General features: G+C 38.8%; 1 long non-coding RNA gene across 1 annotated transcript in view; it reads left to right on the forward strand.

The window, feature by feature from the left end:
• The first annotated feature begins 2779 nt into the window (after positions 1 to 2779).
• Positions 2780 to 14152, forward strand: part of LOC122883549 — a 103189-nt gene continuing 91816 nt past the window's right edge. Inside the window, exons 1-2 of the long non-coding RNA XR_006379657.1 lie at positions 2780 to 3053; positions 3315 to 3396. This is a non-coding gene — a long non-coding RNA (uncharacterized LOC122883549). The remainder of the gene's footprint in view (positions 3054 to 3314; positions 3397 to 14152) is intronic.

The following is a 14152-nucleotide window of genomic DNA, read 5'->3' on the forward strand; positions in this document are numbered from 1 at the left end:
ACACGAACAGTACTCTCCATTTTCTTTCTAAGCTGAGGTGCAGACATTAACCTCAGCTAATTCTGTGTGCCAGAGAGAAACTGAAGCTGCATAATGCTTACCTCATCACACTTCAGCACACAGGTTTTGTGTGTGTTTCTTACTGTGTGTTTTTGTATGTGCGTACATATCTGTGCACACTATGCCAGCTGAACTTACCAACACTGTATCAGCATAATAGCATAGCATAATAATGTGATCCCAGCTTACTTTAGAGTGACAATCCCATTTCACCCAGGCTTTGGTGAAATTCTAACACCTTGCTCAAACTCAAACATATTCACGCTTGAGTTGAAACTTCCACATGAGAGAGTGTGTATGAGAGACAGAGGGGCAGAATAAAGTAAGGACTTGTCTGATGTCAGATGAGAAAACTATGCTCACATACAGATATTTTAATGTCGCACATTGCCTGACAAGTGGAACAAGTTTGTTCTTTTTGGTGCCAAACATGAGAAGCAAAGGCAATAGATCTGTCCAAAAACACATGCCTTTCCCAGTATGTTGCATGGTTGTTTGAAGAACCTCTTCAGATAATTTCCAATGCAGCGATTGTGTGCGTTGGAAGGCGGACTTGTTGTGATTCCCAGATGGCAGACAGCTCATTGTCTGCTGCAACATACATAGAGCCAAATTTTAGGACAGAGCTTTCATAAGCCGGTCATTATGGTGGAACTCAAGAGCAGATGGTCCCCTAAAGCCTGGCCTGGAATTTGCTTCCTACAATCACTACTAGGACATATTGTCTGTAATATTTTTCATGCATTACTTTGGTAGGTAATGACCCTTGGGTATGGAAAAGCAAAAGAGATGATATGAATCTTCATTTAAAAAGCAATATGTTGCAATTAATTCAAGTAGTGTTTGTAGTAGTGTTTATTATCAGAATCAGAAATACTTTATTGATCCCCGAGGGGAAACTCTTTTGCTACAGCAGCTCACTATCACATCAGTGCACACAGGAATAGAAGTACTAAGCAAAATAAAATATAATACACTATAATACAGGTCATTATCCAGGCAATCTGCTCAAAAAGGCACTTTGTACTCATCAACAAAACCTGAATCAGAAAGAAAGACACATTTAGTTGTCATTAGTGCAACCTTCTATAAGACATGTGCTAATCATAAGAGTCTAATAGTCTACCCTTACCTATAGATTTTCTCTAGGGCTATCTTAAGATGGTGCTATATCTTATCAAACAATAATCATACATATCACCATCAATCCCCTCCTAATCTTTAATTCAATATAAGACCTAGGCCATACCTGCAGATTTTACAGCCCCTAATGGCCATATCTATCTATTTCTGCCTTTTCTCTCCCTCCATCTCTCTCCGATATCGACTTAGTCAGAGCTAAGGTATGGCTGGTATTGAGTAGAACAATGTCTGGCCAAAATGCTATTGACTTGGACAGCAGGTATTCATCAAAGTTCATCCCATCTGTGATGAAAGGTCTTCCATGGAAATCACAGGAACACACACACACAAACATGTACTTATGAACAAATATAACCAATGAAGATGAGATGAGGAGAAATTACATGTTTCTGTCTGCATATACTGTACAGTCTGGGAAAGTGTCGAGGTGTCAAATTCAAATTCAAAGTAATTCAAATAGAGATGTTAGATGTTTACATAGGTGAGAATATTTGGATGGTATATATGAAGCTAGGTCATGGGGTTTTAATGTGTCCTGTGTCAATATGCTTAGGTTTAAGTTCATTAAGTGTATTTTAATGGGACATGGTCACACCAGGTAATTTCACTGTAAAAGTGACACTGCTAGCAGTCTGACTACTTGTGTGATGTTAAAAACACATAAAGAGGATAAAACATACAACAAATTAGCAACAAGAAGTGACAGAGTGGAAATTGGCTGCCCTATTCCCTTAATTTTTGAATACAGTCAGACCAATACTAGATTTTTAAGGCTAATACAGATAGCGATATTTGAGAGTTAAAAATGATGACGATATATTGGCCAATATTCATTTTTAAACATAAACACATAACAAATTGTAAATATTTGATAAGGATACCTTAAATTTGGGCTGGTGGACAAACGATGTAATGGCATCATTGTTTATAAACTACCTCACACATATCTTTGGCATTTTTGTGCAGCAATGTCTTGTTATATCAGCTGACATATACAGAAATATTTGCAATAAGCTAACGTCTGCCAATATATCAGCCCAAGCAATTTATCAGTTGGGATCTAATCGCAACTTATTTCTATGTACAGGAGTAAATACAGATTGATCTAAAGGTCCTAGGAGGTTTATTTTAATTATACCAGCCCTGAGAAAACATGTTAAAACAGGGGAATAGGATCACTCATCAGTTTTTGCCTGTTTGGGCTGCAGTTTATACAATTAAGATGATGGCTATTGTGACAGCTTTTTAAAATGGATAGAACAAGTCAAATTGAAAAAGATCATTGTATGTTAAGACAGCACTAATATCTTTGCAGTCATCTCTTAGGAGACAGGACACAGTAAATGAAAACCTTTTCTGACTAAAATATGAATATTTTAGTTATATTCACGTGGATTCCAGCTTAGAGAAGAATTTTAAGCAAATGTAATGGTGAATAAAACTTTTCATCAAACAGGTAGACATCTATCTGGGCTGACCTGAATAAAGGACTCAGTAGAACATGCTGTAGGTTTGTAGGCCTATATCAGTGCCAATGCTCCGTGCAAAGAGAAACACTAAAGAAGCAACTCGGCTAAGTATGGACTGAAAGCTCCAAGTCTGGAAGTATTTAATAAAGAAATATCTTTTTCCCCTCAAAGTATAACTTTTGTCCACACTCCAGCATTGTAAGTGACGTTAATGTACCTTAACGTGTGTTGCCATTAAATGAAAAAGAAGAAGAGTTTATTCATCTTGCCCTGTTCGCGCAATGGCAATATTGAAATAAACAAACTGAAAAAAAACTTTGCAATACCAAATTCCCGAGTGAAATGGACGTTTTGGATATGAGGAGACACAACACCCCCATAGTAAGTCGGACGGGGCAAAACACTTACACTCGAATATTTCTGACAAACTGACTTGTTTGACTAAGCTAGCAAGGTAGGTTAGATATTTATGCTAACATATAGTGTTACCTGCTAACGCTAACCGTTTCCCACCAGTAATAGGTTGTGGTGGAAAACTAAATCTTGTCGCCAGTAATATTTTTCAGCTTCGAAAAGATTTAAGTCGGATTGTGAAGGATGGCTGTCACCTCATGCCATAATTTTGACAACTGTTAATTTAAGGTCAGATTGGTGAAGCTGAGGCCGTGATGGCGGACTTCTACACTGCCATAACATAAGGTGGATGAATAAAACACTACAAGCTGTAAGTGAAAGTCATACTTATTTTCATTATGCTTGTCTTTTAGTGATTGTGTTGGCCGCTGTACCGTTGCTGGACCTATCGCAGTGCTTATTGTGACCCGTTGAATGTGTGGAAGTTGTATTTCTTCTGCGGATGAGTTTGTTGTGATTAGACCTTGGCCAAAGTGACACTTTTACTACTGTGTTCTAATTAGCCGAGAATGGCTGAATGCATGTGAATTAATTAATCGAGTCTATAGCCTTGGTTTTTCCAGCAAGTCTATTCAAAATACTGGCTTTGTATTCGCACGTGATAATATGAGTTATGTTGGCTACTAAATGCTTGTGACTTTCTCTGTGTGACATCATATTACTCAACCCCGTTAAACACAATGGAGTTTATTGGTGTTTGGGTAGTATGGACGGGACAGAAGTATGGAAGCAAATTCAAACGTGTTACATAGCATTTTGTATTAGAGTTTTAGTTACTTGGTCTATTTGCATTTGGTGGTTGGTCACATTCAGGGTGCAAACTACAGGGGAGCTCATGTCCCCCTGGCTCCCCTGTAGTTTGCACGATTTGTGAATTTTTTTTTTGGGGGGGTGGGGGTCTCTAAAATATTAACAATATGCAGTTTTTGCCATGCATTTCTATTTTTCTGTAGCTATTCTTGTCATCACCATCAAAGCGTGGCGGCGCAATATCATAAACTTCACTAACTTTAACTCAAAGATCAGGGGAAAAAACAGGCTTCTGTTTTAAGGTAAGGGCTATTCCCAATTAACTGTATTATTTACTGTTAGTATTGTATGTGATGGTTGTTGATGAGGACTGGATCCGTTGTAGGCAGCCTGGACTATGTTTGTTGGTATTTACAATGCTCATGCATGTGTGTGTTGTTATAGGCTGGTTTGTTGACCTTCACATTTGATGACTTAATTGTACCGAGAAATTATTGTACTCATCTGTATGTGATGGGTAACTTTAACCGTTGTTTATAGTTTATCACTCTGCAGAGTATACTGTGTATACTGCTATAGTTGGCCGTATTGTATCATACTTGTGTGATTTTTGATACTTGTGTGGAGGTTTGATGTGGTTGATTATTATATATCATATGACACAAAGCAAGTAGGCCTACATGCTTGCAGCTATGAAAAAAAGCTCCTCCGAAAGCCATGGTATAGTTTGCACACTGGTCACATTAGACTTGCAAGGGTTTCTGAGTTGTTTCAGTACCATGAAGAGAGATATTGTTATACTTTATTTGTAGCTCAGTTGCAGTCTTTTAAGACTTGCTGGCAAGAAATATGACTTAATACTGACTTACCTCAATTAATATAATGCATACTCACATGTTTTAGGCATATTATGTGTACTATAGAGTTGGGTATTTGCTGGTCATCAGAAAAGTTGATTGTCATCAAAGCTTGGTATTGCATGTGCATATAAGGTTTATCATGAACAAGGCTTCTATTTCACTAGAATCTAATAGAAATTATTATTATTATTTATTTGTAGTACAACAGATAATGTAAAAGGTGAACCTCTGGTCATCATTTCTGTAGTTGTTAACATGAAAGTCTCATGTATTGGGCCAAGAAGGATGACTTTTATGTAGCCATAACAGACACGATGGATAAATAGAAGTCTACAGGACTTCAAAAACTCTTAAGTCATTCTCTAAGTAATTTCATCATGTTGTTTGTGCCATTGTGGAATCTAAGGCTTTGCTTGTTGTTTCCTGTTGAAAGTGTGGCTATGCAAGCTGTATTTCAGATGCTGATGAATTATTGTGATAAGACCTTGGCAACAGTCACATTGCTGCATGGTGTTCTTGTTGACAGAGAATGGTAGGATTCATATAAATAATTATGTAGACTCTCAGCTTTGTATTTGCATGTTTGAGTTATCTTGGCTACCCTGCCATTAGTAGAACTAGATACTTGTGATTTTCTCTCTGTGACAGATTCAGAAGCTACTTAAAATGCACTGCACACACAGGTGATTTGGGTAATATGGAAAGCAAAACCAGATGTGTTACTTAATATTTTGTGTTATAATTTGTCAGTTAGTCTCAGTATTTGCATTTGGTGTTTGCTAAGTTTCCCCAGTTGTTTCAGTTCCATGGACAGCAACATTGTTATTTATTTAGCCTCAATGAATAGCCTAAGCTGTTGTACTGTATGTGTACTATTGAGTGGGCTGTGTGCTGGTCATTAGGAATTCCCATGGTCATCAGAGCTTGGTATAGACCTTTTTCATGGTAGATGTTTTGACTGGTCATAGCAGAAAAAGGAAAGGTGTCACTAATGACATTAGCAATGGTTAAGTTCCATTAATTGTCCCTGTGAACCAGGCCAGTGAGACAGCATGCACAAAGCAGAGCCCTGAAACTGGCTCACCTAAACGGGAATACAATCGTTATGAATGTTATTAACTACATGTGCTTTGAGTGAAAATATCTTCCTTGAAAATTGTATTAAAAAATAAGTTTGTTAGCATCAAGGTTTATGATGAATAATTTTACTTCTGTTTCACTTTTAATGTGATCGCTAAAATCAGTTTAATTCAATTTTCAAAAGATATTTGTTGTACAAGAAATAATTTAAAAAGTCAACAGAGGTGAATTCTTTTGTAATTCACTGTATTGTATGATGGCCAGACCAAATTGTAGATAGAGCTGAATGATTTGTGTGTGTGTGTGTGTGTGTGTGTGTGTGTGTGTGTGTGTGTGTGTGTGTGCATGCACTCTCACTCACATGTGTGAAGTAGGTGTGGACATGGGAACTAATGGTGACTTATTAACATCATAATTCAGCCAGGCAGGACAACTAATCACTGAGACCTCAGATAGACCAGCCACAGGGGGTGATGGATGAAGCCTGTGTGTGTGTGTGTGCGTGTGCGTGTATGTTTGTGTTTGTACGTGTTGGTGTGTGTGCGCGTCTGCATGCATGTGTGTGTTTTTCTGTGTGCGTTAGTGATAGATGGGTTGTGTGGGGGTCCTTTCACACTGAGATGTCTCCTAATCAGTCTTAATGATTAGGTTCCATTGATGAGGTGCATTGATGAGCATGGGATTGTGGGTGTAGGGCGTGGCAGTAAAACTCTCTGAAACAGGAAATACGACTGATATCCTGTCTACTTCAGGATTTGAAAAACGTATACATAAGACTAAACAACAAATCACTATGTCTCTGCCTGCCTGTGTGCATGTGTATTTGCATGTGTGCTACTGATTAGTATTTTCACGTTTGTGTTTTTCCATGTGTTGGGTCTGCTGTCTGGCTTTAGCAGCCAATTGTCACAAGGAACTTTATAAAGAGGAGTGTGTGGACGTCCCTTCTTCTGTCTTCTCTTCCTCTGTCTGTGTCTCCATCCATCTCTCGGCCTCCTCCCTCAGCGATGCCACTCATCCGTCTCTGGCCCAGTCAGGGCTGTTTACACTCATTTAGCTCCAACTGAGGTGCAGCCAGGGCAGGCTTTGAGGTATTTATAGCTAGCAGGAGAATATGAGAGTAAACAGGAAACAAGAGAATATAACAAGAAAATTGTGTTGACATCATTTAGACAGTTTTGTTTTAGTGGAAAGGCATGTGATGGGGCAAAAACAACAGGTTCATTTTGGAGTCAAATACCTTGGCAGTGACCAAGAGCTGCAGATAGGTGAGAATGAGATTTCCAAGATGGCTTCTGCTCTCTTAAGCTTGCAGTTGTTGTAACCAATGTAAGCAATGAAATTGCACTGTAGAGATAATTTAGCACATGTCTGATAGGATTTATTCTTAATATGGACATTTCCCCACCCTTCCTCTTCCTCTCTCTCCATTCCTTAGCAAGCAGTGAGGGCCAGCGGAACAGAGGAAGAGACAAACTGAATTAGTGTTCTTTTCATCATCCGTGACCAGCGAGCCGTCTGATAACCCTGATCTCATTATGAACGCTAATTGTTAAGTTCTCCCTCCTCTCATCCTCTCTTCCTCGCCATACACACATTTAGGACTAAAGGCCCATCTCAGTGAGAAGAAGCTTCTCTCTCACTCTGTCTCTCTCTTTGTGCCTAAGTATTTACTTCCTGCCTGCTAATGGCACCAACTTCAGGGAGAGGTCCAATATCCACTTTTAGCATAATCATTCTGAGCATGTGCAGCAACATGAGCGATTTATGATTTGCTGAATGCAGTCTGGCAAATCTTGCAGCTTTCACATTTCAATCTCTTAGCTGTCTGTTTTGCCTGACCATCTCCATCCTGCCCGCCTCCCTCTCTTTCCTCTCATTCTTGCAGTCACTGTGTGCATGTTTGTATATATATGTGTGTAATTGCATGTGCAGCCATGTATTTATTGCTGTATTTTTATATATCTCTATTTTTGCTTTGGTTTGTTAGTATGTCTGTGTCTTTCTCTCTTTCTCAAATAAGAGAAAAGTCTTAAAATTTCCCCTAGTTTTTCTTTGTAATACTTTCTTTAAAATATAAACAATCTGGTGTCCTTGGTTCAACTGGCTGAACCCCTGAATATGGGACAAGGGAGCATCAGCCATGTTTTGATTATTGGTTTCCTCTATGTTCCTGCTGTGAGTAATGACCACAGCTTTTAATGGGGGTCTTACCAGTGTCCTGCTATTAATTAAAGCTTGATTAGAAGAATAAATTAATCTAGCTGTGGTCCGCCTGATCAATAACCCGTATGAGGGCTCCATTAAGCACCAAGGGCTGAGCTCTCTGCATGTGATATGTGTGTGTTAAAGGAGTTAACGGAGTCAAATGGACCTCTTAGATTGCGAGTGATTTTCACCCCTATTAATCATAACAACCTCTTCAAGTCATGGGAGGCGTGTGTGCGTGTGTGTATGTATCCATCCAACCATTCATGTGTGTTCCATGCAGCAGAATCTTATAATTTTATTTTTGAACGCAGTCTTGAAATGATTTTGGAGTTCTTCATGTAGACAGTGAACAAATTGTATTTTGCACGCTTAAGTTGTCAACGGACATTTTTCACTTTTTTTCAGTGAAAACCCTCTGCTATGAAACAAAGGCAAATGGTATTTGCACATAAAGTTCACTCAAATTAAATGCTAATCCAGAATCTAGTTTAATATGCAGACCCAACTTCTGCAATATAATTCTGCTGAGGAGCTTCATAAAAGTGGCATATATCATATCAACTAATGCTGAATTCTCAAAAACAGGTATGAAGAGTTATATTTAAAGTGATTGTTTGCAGGCGTTGATGTTCCAGCAACCTCTCAGATTGAAAACCTGCTGCCATCACACATGCTCTGCAGAGAAACACAGAGAGAGAGAGAGAGAGAGAGAGAGAGAGAGAAAGAGAGAGACGTTCTCTGGTATTACGCAGACACCGTGGATATTCTATTCACAACGGCTCACCTGCTGTTTTGAAAACGTAATCGCGGCCTGTATGTGTCTGTCCCTCTATGATACAGCAAGAGAGAAACAGACTGAGGTGGGCAAACCAGTGTGTGTTTGTGCAGCAGTGTGCAGAGACAGAGGTGTAGGTGTGTGTGCAAATATCTGATGCCCAAATTGAAAATCGAATACCTGCCCAAATGTTGGAACTCCACAGATGAATTCATTAATTTGGGTGATTGTTAACTGAACTTTCATTAGGAGACTGCATTCTCTTTTGTCCCACAATCCTGAGAGCAATCGAATGCAGCATTGGCCAGTCTGACCTGTGACCCGGATTTCACCAGGTCAATAAAAAGATCAGCAATGCTTTGTTCTCTCTCTTTTCTCCTGGAATCCTCCAGTGTGGCAGACAGCCTGTGGCTGTCGCCCTCTCAGCTCTCTGCTCACCAGCAGACACCGACCTGAACTCTCTCCTCCTGCTTTCGCCGTGTAATCTGCTCGGGCAGAAACACGCAGCAGAACTGAAGTCTCCTGATCTACCAGAGCGCTGCGAAGGCCTTTACACAGATCATACACATACACCTCTAATTTGACTCAAACACAACCACACACACGGCGGAGAGTAACTTTAAAGCTCCCGCTCCACATGTTACTTTGTTTCTGATTGCGTGGGCTTGTGCACGCGAGACATACGCAGGCTGAACAAAGAAACACACACACACATTCCCTTTGGCGCACACCCAGATTTGCGTACATACACACACACACACACACACACACACATACACATAGACACACACCTTGTGTTCTGTAGTTTAGTTAGTCTTCATATTGTGTGTTTTGCTTTATTATCTTTTAATAAATGCTTGTATATAATTATGCTGGCCTCTTTAATGTTGCACAAGAGTGAGTAATTTGCCACCCTCTGCTATGTTGAACTCCAAATCCTTCAACCTACTAGCTATCAATGGTAATTTGGTTATAGTTATTAATTTAACTATTAATCTGAGTTCCAAATTAATAGTTTAGTGTATTTCATGAGACTCAATCAGTTAATTTGCTATCATCAGAATGAATATCCAAATAGTCGAATATTCAGGTCCAGCCCTACAATACAGACCTATGAAGACTGTACGAATTATAATTAGGTGTTCCATTAAAAATTAAAAGACTTAAACAATGAGAGTGATGAGAGTGCATGTAAAATGTTTTGTTTATTGCAAGATTTGTGTATTAAGGCACATGAAATTTGCATTCTCATTGGGCATGTGTATTACATATGATTACATTGTCAGTGCCTCACTTTTCCCTAATAATAATTAGTGCAAATGTCTATTTACATGTTGTCTCAGTTTCAGGAAAAGCCATGTGGTTGGTTAAACTAAATAGGATTTATGCCCTAGAGAACATGAATTTGCTTAGAAAGGTTAATGGCCATCTGCCAATAGGACCGTGAAATACAGTATCTTCAGCATAATGTTGTCCTTTTGGCCTGAGGGTGGCAAGTAGTGTCCAAAATGGAAAGGGTTCACCCTCGATGCTCAGTAAACGTCATGGTAATCCACCCATTAGATTTTTATTTATTTTTTTCGTGTACAAGTAAAAATTGTGGCCTTATTGTGGTGCAAGAGGAAAGGTTAAAAAAGTATGATTCACTCTCTGGGGACCATGAGTATGTACAGCAAATTTATAGAAATACACCCATTAGTTTTCAAGACACCATGTCATGGCTTTAGTCAAGAGTGAAATATCTCTAACTATTGGATGGATTGGCACAAAATGTTGTGCAGACCTCATGGTTCACAGACAGTGAATCCTATTGACTTTGGTGATCCCCAGGGTGTCACCAAAGTCATCATCATCAAAAATGTCATCATATTTCTGGGACAAGTAGTATTATAACATTTGTTGACATTCTGTCCAGTAGTTACAAAGCTAATCTGGCTCTAAAACAAGGTCTAGGACAAATGACCAACCAATATCGCCATACCTGTCAGAACGGGGCAAAAACGGGATAACTAAACACTTTACGTGCTCTGTATACAGCAGGACAGGTAAACATAATAGATATTATAAGATATGGAAATATTTGATATGTGGACAGAAACAAAGTAAAATTTACATTCAGTCAGTCATTTCTATCAGTTCATGCATTTTGAGTAGCTTCAAGGCTGGAATGATATAAAAGATTGAGACCTAAATGACTCACTGGTTTCCAATTCTCCCTGAGTAAGCATTGAATTTTCATTTAGCTTTGATACAGTGTGTTTGATCATTTTCAAAGAAACTGATATTTTCTCTTGCACAGATTTATTCCATATGCCTCTTGTCTCTCTTGGCTTGTCTTTCTAGGACTTACCTACACTGAAAATCATCCTAAATTGTTTCAATTTAAAAACGAGATTTCCCCTGTCTTACAAATGTGAGTTACCTGAACTTTAGTGATTAGTTCAAAGTCGTCTCATGAGTTGTGACAATGTAAAACTAAATGAGTTAAGATAACCAAACTTGAGAGAGCAAGTTCAATAAACTTTAGATATTCAGTTGAATCAACAAATGTACAGTCACACTGACAAACATTATAGACAGATTTGCTTTCCATTTTCTCAGTTTGAAGAGTTAGTTCTTCATTTGACATGAAGAACTTGCAGCTGCTCCAGTTGGAACCACATTGTACCAACATGCGAGGCTGCTCTCAGTGACCTTTTGACATTACAAGTCTAAGGGGCTGAGCCTTCCCCTTTAAGAAAGGTAGGCCTTGTGGGCTGGCCTGTCGCGATAATAACGTTATCGACTTATTGTACGATATATGGACATGACCTTGGTCATTTTTGCTGACCTTGATATTGCCTGTTGTGTTTACATATGTATTTGTTTACATAAGAATGTCACCAACATTTTAGCACACATGATGCCAGAATAAACAGCAGGGTTTTCCCTAGACTTGGGGCGCAGCTTTTTTTCACTTTTTTACTTCAAGTATACAATGTCCCTGAAGTGAGTTTGTGATTATTTGGCTAAAGATTTCTCTATCTATCCCTTGCTGCAACCGACACAACCCCTATGCTTTATGCAAATGAATGCGATGAAATGAGATGCAAATGCATCTGTGTATCGATTATCGCAATTATTGCTGGGACAATATATCGTCCAACAAAAGTAGTTTCCGTGACAGGCCTACTTGTGGGTAACCTGTGTGTGTGATGGAGTCTAGCGGGTTTGTTGTGGGTAGTGAGTCTTTCCTGGTGTGTGATGGGTAGTTATGTTACTTTAATCAGCACATAAAGTATCCAGATAAGATCAGGTTGCAGTATAGTGTAATTGTTACTGAAAGGCTGTGTGTTGTGTTTGCTGCCACAGAAAATAAATAGAAAGTCCCTGTTTGTTACTATGGCATCTTCTTGCACTCTTCACAGCACAGCACAGAGTTGGAGCTAGCTAGTTACCAGCTACGAGTAAGGCTAATGTCAAATAAAATAGCCTAAAACCAGAGGTCTCCCAAATACGTTTTGGAGCTGCGGAGCTGGAAGCCGTGAGTAGAGTAATTAGAGCGATCAGATGATTGATTGTGTTTTCTCTTGTGATTATTTTTTCCGCCAGAGTTAAAGAAATCACTCACTCATAAAGTTAGCTCAGCAGCTAAGTTAGCTAAGTTAGCTTTTCACCGTCTGGACCAACTCTGCTGTGAAGAGTGGAAGATGCTGTAAGCTAGTAACATTTAATAAACAGGGACTTTATATTTTTATTTCTCTGTGTCAGACGCGTTCTTACCTACTGGAAATACTCTGTTTGGTTTAGGAGAGGGGTTCAATAAAACTCAAGCTTAGCTGGCTTCCAGTGCCAGCCGCTTTTTTGGTAAAATATAGCGGCTGTGGATGAGAGGGGAGTTGACTGCTGGAAGTCAAAGACGTCATATTTAAGTTTAAGTTCTACTTGTTTAACAGTTGTTTGATAAATTGCTGATTAAATACATTTGGAGAGGATTTCAATTGCTATTTTCATTCTCAAATCTTATCATTTTGGCGCTGGTGATTTTCCTTTGCCGCTGGTTAAAACCTCTTTGCGGGGCGCCAAAGATTTGTCTATGGAGGAAAAACCTTGATATGCTGATCATGTTTCTTTAGAAACTTAATTTAATGAGTTGAGTGAACTCATCATCATTTAAAGTCAAAAGTCAGAACAACTTTTTTAGTTCTGAAGTGGTCTGAAAATAAAATATAGACATTTTAAGTTTAAAATGTGATGTTTTACAATGTACACTCACACCCACACACACATACCATGTAGGTCTCATCTGGATATGCATTGGACTGTTTCAGCATGAGAGCTTGCACAGATTGGGACTAGTCAGACAGACAGAAGTACAAACCCCAAGCAAACAGCATTAGGTTCTTGTGAATGCACTGTCTGTGTTGCAGTGCTTGTTAGTCTAGTAAGTTGTTTTTTACCCCTCTTGCTAATGATTCAGTTGTTGTTGGAGATGTTCTCCTTGGAGCCCGAAAAGACTGATAATCAAAATCCCTGCTCTAATTTCATTACATCATTTTAAATATGCCTCACACTGTTTCCTGATGCAAATAGAGAAGTCCCTCTCTCTCCATTCTTCTCTTTTGCTCCGCATTGAATTCCATTTCAGAATAAAGAAACCAATAAACCCAAGTCCATCTTCAGCCATGCATAAATGAATTTCTTACATAAAGATGTCAGAAAAAATATTCTCCCTCTAGTGTTTCCCATTTTGCTTTCTCTTTTTGTATTGTGTGTGAATGTGTGTGTGCATGTGTGCAAAAAGTGTGTGTCTGTGAACATCTATGCTATTGTGTGGCATTTCACGGTTTAATGCAAAACCTTGCTTGGTTTCCCCTACCTCATTATTTGATAGACCAGATGAGAAATAGATTTATGATTCCGATTAATAACGTTAGTCAGAGTTCATTGTTTCCGCCAGTCAGCCGAACAACTTCATATCAGTCCCACTAATGCGTTTGAAACACCAGTGCTGTGTGTTTAATAATATCGCTGTTAGGAAAGCCATTTGTTCTCATTTGAGCAGCAAGTCTCATTTGGTTGGATGGAGTAGCTCTCCACCTCACCAATCCTGCAAAGACTATGGGGAACACCAGGCAAATGAAGAATAGAAATAGCAATATTTCTACTATCTCGCTGTGCAGATCTCTAAGAGTCTGTGTTGTAATATAGGAATAAAATATATTGAGAGAATATATTGAAGACTTTATGGAAAACAGATTAAAACTAATTTTACTCCCAGTGTGCACATTTTATCCACATGTTCCAACTTCTTAATAATGTGTGTGCATTTGAGTTGAGATTAGAGGTGTGATAAAACTTAAGCCTATGTATATTTAGTTTCTCATTTGCAGAGTCAGAGTTATATATTA

The sequence above is a fragment of the Siniperca chuatsi genome, linkage group LG10, assembly GCF_020085105.1.
Source record: "Siniperca chuatsi isolate FFG_IHB_CAS linkage group LG10, ASM2008510v1, whole genome shotgun sequence".
Lineage (NCBI taxonomy): Eukaryota > Metazoa > Chordata > Actinopteri > Centrarchiformes > Sinipercidae > Siniperca > Siniperca chuatsi.